This window comes from Oreochromis aureus, linkage group 2 (assembly GCF_013358895.1).
Source record: "Oreochromis aureus strain Israel breed Guangdong linkage group 2, ZZ_aureus, whole genome shotgun sequence".
In the NCBI taxonomy this organism is placed as follows: Eukaryota; Metazoa; Chordata; class Actinopteri; order Cichliformes; family Cichlidae; genus Oreochromis; species Oreochromis aureus.
Window position 1 is genome coordinate 22,023,896 of NC_052943.1, and position 7,388 is coordinate 22,031,283.

Here is a 7,388-nt window from a genome sequence, read left to right on the forward strand (position 1 = left end):
CCCCTAGCCTTAACCTAACTACAACCTAATTATAACTCTGACACTAAAACCACATTTTGAGGCCCAAAAATGCCTTCAAAGTAATGGGGACAGGCATTATGTCCCCATAAGTGACTGTTGGTCCCCACAAGTATAGTGGCATGCAGATTTTCTGTCCTCACAAAGATGTCTAAACATGTACACACACACACACACACACACACACACACACACACACACACACACCCGCGCGCGCACTTGTACTCTGTCATCTTACTTGTTGCTAATTAATTTAACAAGCTGCAAAATTTTCTTCCAGTTATTTCTTACCATCACACCTTGTACTTTTCCAGCCTGTTGTTGTCCAATTCCAACTTTTTTGAGATGTGTTATTTTTTTTTCCATTTAATAAATAAATAAATAAATGAAATGTCTCACAATTTTTAAGTTTTCTATGTCTTATATAATTCAAATATGGGGTTATGAGATCTGAAAATCATTGAATTCTGTATTTATCTTCAGTTGATACAATGTCCCAATTTTTTTTGAGAAGTGGGTTTAGAAATATTTCTGAATGAAAAATGATAATACAAGTAATACAATAGAGACATGAATTAGGTGCTAATAGTGCACATATATGGCAGGAGTATTTTGAGCCACAAAAGAAAAACAGATCGATTGGTGAATTAGGTTGGTGACCAAGGCTGCCAGATACAAGCTGGGATCAACAACATAAAATATTAATTTCTTTCCTACTGATTTTGAGACACGATCATATTTGCAGAAACAATCATATTTCCAGCCCTTTCAAGTAACCTTCTAAGCAATATCTGCACCTTATGAATGACAATGGTTTGTGAATATTTGAATCCGGAGCTTACGCAGTGCTTACAGATTTGCTTGCTATGACAAATGTCTGTGCTTCTTTGATTTAGACATTAAAGAACCTGGATGTGAGCCTACACTCTTTTCACCCTATATTCATGGAATTCACCTCTTCCACATTAATGAAGTAGCTTCGTTGCTAATCTAGCTGTCATCCATACATGTTTTTTTCTGACATGTTTGTCTCCTCTAGTCAAGAATGCTGGGGTTTTCAACCTTAACATTCTCCATTAATTTCTACAAGTTTTCACTCCACTAGCTTCCTGCTGCATTTTGCATCTGGTTCAAAACTCTTGTGTTGATCTCCAAGCTATGGTCATACCCTATAAACCAATGTACTGTCACTCAGAGGACCTTTTGGTTGCTCATCTCAGTCAAGGTTATTCTCTGCTCTATGGGTGATGGGTGAATGAACTAAAACAATCCACAGAACACACAGTCCCTGCCAATCTTTTACTGTGGGCTAGAAATCCTCCCACACATCATGCCAACAGTTACTAACATCTTATTTTCTTTCAAAAACTGACAAAAAATCCATCTTTTGTTCCCATCACTGCAAAATGCATTAAACAAAAGTGTCTGTTAGAATCCAATTTATTTTTAATCATTGTATCAACAGTTAAAATGTAAATTCTCTTCACATTCCTATATTCAAAAATGTTTTATATGTTAAAAAGTGACTAATAAGATGAAAATAGAGAAAGGAGAGGTTATTGTAAGTAGGTTTCCTGACACAATACATTGCAATGGGTTCCACTGCGAATGATACTCAGGGAGGCGTAATGGTTTACTAATAATACTACAATACCAGAATCCACTTTTGTAGCCAAGTTACAAAGCGGTAAGTAGGGATGTAAAACATCCCAAGGCATCTATTGAAAGTAAGGGATAAGTGAAGTGGGAAGGGTAAGCAGATTCCACCGGATCACTGAGACCATGTAGTGTGTGGGAAGGGAACAGACTGCTAAGAGGGGCTATTGATGATTTATGTATAGAATAGGCAGAACAGAATTTCTTTTAAAGAAACCAAACTGCTGTTCTGATGTCTTAGAGATCGGTTTAACTTTGAGCTTTGTCGTAAATTGCTGGTAAATTCTGCAAGGGTGGCCAACATGAGTGTGACAAACCCAATGAGGCAAAACTTGCAGAACTTGAATGGACAGTCTCCAGTATATGACAGAGAACAAAAGAGTTTCACTGTATCTTTGAATGTATCTTTTATGCACAAGAAAAACTGAGCTGAGAAATTCTGAATTCATTGTAGTGATTTTCTTTTTCTGATTATATTTGACATATACGTTCAGCCAATATGTTCTCAGGAAAACTGAAAAGTGCTGCATTTTATACCATTTAGGTTTCTCTTTACTCAGAATACTGCCTTAATACAGAATACAGTCTTGTTGGCTGCAAAAGATGCTGGGCAAATTCTCCGCACGGGGAAATGGAGGTCCCCGTGTCAGGGGGGTTTGCGCGACCTGCGGCTGAGAGCGAGACGTGAGCTGTCCCGGAACAACGGACGCTGGTCCAGCCGGCAGTGAGCAGGTGCTTACGGCTGTGCCTGCAGGGTCGTGCCGGTTCACCAGGTGGCCGACCACCAGACCAGCGTTGCCACTATAGGTTGCCAAAGTTGCTGTTTTGGGTTCAGGTCTGGAGCCATTTGGCTCAGTGATATCAGTGTTTATGAAAAGAGACGGAGACATTTTTAGTTCCTTTAGTTCCTTTCAATGTGACAACGGCACCACCAAAAATCATGATTGCACTGCAAATTAAAAGTCTGCCACTGCACTGAACAAAGCAGAGTGAAGTACAAGCTTGCCATCTGGAGAACACTAGCCCATACTGTTAGACTGAACTTTGGTGGTCTTTATGTGTACCATGTGCACCTGCTCCCTGTCAGTCTCCATTTCTGGCGAAAAGTCGCCAATGCAGCAGTCACAGCAACAAAAATTTTGGGCCACCCTGTGAACGTAGCAGCCTAGGTTAGCACAGAGCATACCATTTTCTACATGAAGGGCCCATAAGAAGATAAGTTAACTAGACAATGAAGTAGTGTAGCAACAACAATCAGCAGCTAGTTGAGAATATTTTGGTCTTGAATCACCACATTCTCCAACATTTATTTCTCTTCACTCTCTGTTGTATAGACAGATAGGATGTTGAACTAAAGAACTAAAACGTCAGCCAAGCAAAAAAAGAAAATCTTCTGGGAGCTACAAGTTGAAAGAATAGTTATCCAATTATCCGAGCTAAATTCCTGGTACTTTGAACAAAGTCTGGCCATTCATCTTTTATTTCTATATTTAATACGGAACATGCCATGAAAACTGTTGCTTACTAATGTTTTTTTTGTTGGTTTTTTTGCACCAAATTAGATATCATTAACAGTTCCAAGAGATTGGACAATTAAATAGTAAATAAGTAAACCAAAATAATATGTTAACTCAAATTGCCCAGATCTTAACTCAATCAAGCTTCTGCTGAAAGTGCCAGAACAAGCCTAACAGCACAAGGTCCCCACCAGAAGTTTCATTTCTATGCTCCAAAGGTTCAGATCTGTCAAATTAAACAATTACTTGTGCTCGATTGATGTATATACTGTAGCAGTGACAACTCACCTGATCTATTACTAATGTGCTAACAGTAATATATAAGTTAGTTACTTAGTTGTTTAATTAATTTAATCAATTAGTATGCCACCTTTGGTAATCCTGGTTTAATTTTGTATTTTATGTTTTTCATTTATGATATCATGAAAGATGAAAAAAGACTGTTAAAAGCCATTTGTTAATTACCTTGTTTCCACAGAGAGTATCTTTCTGAATCCATGTTGTAATTAAATCATTTTGGAGGTATTTAAAAAATGATATGCCTCTCATCTGGAGAAACTGCACCATGAGAAAAAAACTGTAATATATACTAGTAGTGCACTTTAAGATTTAAAAACTTGACATGACATTTAGTCGTGAGTACAAAATATAAACTTATCTTAAAGGCTGAACCATGATTGAGTTTAAATCACACTTGGATTCACAATGAGATAAAGATGCCTGCCCACACCTCTAAATGTGATCTCATCTCTTCTGCTCTATAATTTAGCCATGACTTTTAGATATTTATGTTGTTTAATAAATCATCAAAATCTACTTCAAATAATAAAATGCTTCATATAAAATTCATACTTGTGGACAATGGTGCTATTTCAACTGTATAAACAATTATTCTGTTCCACCAAGAGGAAATATTGCTGTTACTTCTGGTGGGGAGCAGTGTAAAACTTTGTCTCTTTGCCTCAATTTATGAGTCCATTCATCATTAAACAATTACATAGGCAAAGAATTCAATTTTCCTCCTCTCATTTCTTTTTTCATGACTGTGTTTCCCAGAAAGGGCAAAAACATAATTACAGAATGCAGCAACACGCTAACAAAGAAATATCGACTGCTGGCTTACAGGCAAACATTGGGTGTAAATTGTGAAGGGGTTTTTGTTGCTAATAATGTTTTTTTTGGTCCGTTATCCCAGAGACGTTTTTCACTGCTGTCTTGCAATGTGACAAAGGTTTATTTAAAAAGAAGGGAATAACTCTTCTACTTTTTAGTCCCTTGAATTTATCTTTGTCTTGAGAGAAAATACAAAAGAAGCTGTTTCACTAGCAGATCAACAATGGCACAATGAAAAGGAGGCAGTGTGTGTGGATGCATTCATACCATGTGCCAAAGAATTTAAGCACCGAATGCTGTCTTTCATTAGGAACGCACATTTATTTCATATTAGTGAATGCTTGAATGTTTGTAGAAGATGCATAGCAGCAAATGCATGCCTTCCTATTCTCCAGCCAGCCACAATTCTTGGACGTCAGGTTGGAACTGGAGTCGGCTCACATGGGAGCTCATTTGGCAGACCAGCCTGCCACCGGGGAGCCTAATGAAAGCGCACACAGCCAAGGCTTCAGCTACAACCAGCTCCACTCTCTTGTGAAACCAAAACCACACAGCTTTCGCTTTCTACGCTTTCTTTTTCTTACTTCAGTTGTTTGCATTGCATTCTGTGGGCTGTGGAGTCTGGTAACCTATCAAAAATGTGGTATGTAATTTAAAAACTACAGAGATTTCTGCAAGCATATGATGATCCCCCCCCCCATTTTTTCTATTCCTGGGACTGTTTGTTTTGCAGATATGTGTATTTATAGAGACTAGAAAGATAAGCTTTCCTCATCCATAGCTAGAACTGTGTCATGAAAAAACCCCCAACATATTGATTAATTCATTCTTAGCTGGTGTTTCAGATTCATGAGATTTAGACACAGAGAAATGTGTGTGTGTATGTACAGGAATTAATTTATATGTATAGTTGTACCATACCATATGATGATTCATGAAGTTTTCATGAGACAGCTTCTATAGCACTAGTAAACTATAGTGTCTGCATTTGTAGGATAGCTTCAGGGCTTGTTCCTACAGTTTCAGAATATGCATTCTTATATTTAAAAAACAAAAAAAATGTCTCTAGGTTCCAGACATGATTTTGGATATGGCATTATCAACAGGAGCCCTGTAATGGACTGATGACCTGTTCAGGGTGTACCCCACCTCTTTCCCTATCAGAGCTGGGGCAGGCTTTTACAGTTCTTGTTGTTTGATGAAGTACCTGAAGCCCTAATAGAGTTTTCTTCTGTTGCATCATGTGAAGATTGCGCTAGAGCTAGCCGTCATGTTGGATGTGATAAAACCAGGGCAGAGCATTTCATGCAAACTATGGGGAGTTACAAAGAGTGTTTCTGGTCTTATAATACAAGATATAATAATAATGATAACCTGCTAATGTTCAGTATCATTGTGATCTTGGAAGAAAGTCAATGGAAGCCTTTAGCTTAGCATGCCTCTTACTATCACAATCAACTGACTGCATGTACACAGATTCTTAATTTTGTTGTATTTTTTTTCTTCAAATGTATATACAGTGATAGAACATGGTGATATACTAATTGCTGTTGTTGTATTTAGTTTACTATTCATGGAATCACAAATCAAGAGGGGGGCGGGTGGGAGGGGGGGGTCTTCTGACTTTCGCTTCAAAAAACATGCAAATTAAATGTCACAAAACAAACATATGACTTAATGCCTTTGTTAGTAAATTGCATCAAACATGTATTTTGATCTTCTTTGATGTGACATTAGAAACAATGTTTGTTTCTTTATAAAAACAAAAGCAAAAGAGTTGTAAAGAAAGAAATACGAAATATCTTTCCCTACATATTTTATTGATACTTGATAAAATTAAAACTTTTGAAGTGTCTCCGAGCTTTCGGAACCTGTACGTCATCACAGTTTTAATGGCCAAGGTAAGTAATGTATTTGATTGATTTAGAATTATAGTAATATGTCAGTCTTTCATTTTCTGAGCCAAGAACTGCATTAGTCAAATTAGGCTGAGACTCTCATCTGTTCTGAAAAAATTATCCTCAGTAATTAGTCTGAAAATAAGAGTGGTCAGATCAGTCAATAACTGATAAGAGGGGTACAAACAGCCACAAAGTGCTAATAGCTTCTTATATGCAATTCAAATGCGTAAGTCCAGTCTAAATGCATTCAATTAATATAAATTGATCACCAAAACACCAAATTATTGTGGACATATCCACAGAAATGCATTTTAAATATTTGTCAATTTTTTTTATTTTTTTACATGGCTTATAATTGTGTATTTTGAAATCTTTGGTTTGAATCATATCTGAGTTGCTATAGTGACATACTGCCCATTAATTAAGACCGGTACCTATTTTAACAAGTAAGGATGAAACCCCGGTGGCACAGTTTCATGCTGCCTCATAGCACAAAGATCCTGGGTGGAATTTTCTGTGTCATTTCAACACAATCCAGACATGGATACTAAGCTAACTGCTGATTATGATCTGAGCATTGTGCGGACCTTCTGTATTCTTTAGACATTTTATTATATGTATAAAAAAAGATATCAAATAAAAGGTGCTAGTGGTATTTGACCTACAAAGTTAACCTTGTTTCTTTTGTATTTTTGGTCAAGTTGTAGCATTTGGTGCTCTCATTTCCTAAGCAGCCCAGAGGACTACAGGTTTAGAACCTTAGTCTAAAGACTCTATCTTTAGACAAGTGTGGAAGAAGGAATTAGTCACTCTTGATGTCTCATACAAATATACTTTAGACAAAAACATGTTAAGCAGGGTGAAACTGCTGTACATCATCACTTGTGTTTTCTCACAAATGTTGCTTACTGCATTAACACTGTGTCAATGGACTGTGTCTGCAGTTAAAACAGACCACTGTTTAAACTGTGATTAAAAACACATTTCGACTCAATGGGGCCATTGTTCAGTTTGAGAAACAATACTAAATTTATACAATGATGGTTATTATGGCACTCATAAATAATATGGTGCACATAAATGTGCATATATTAGGAGGAATAGGAACATTTCTCTAAATATTAAAATTGAAATCTTAAAGCTTAAGATAAAAATATCTTGAAAAGTAAGTTAGAGTACAATT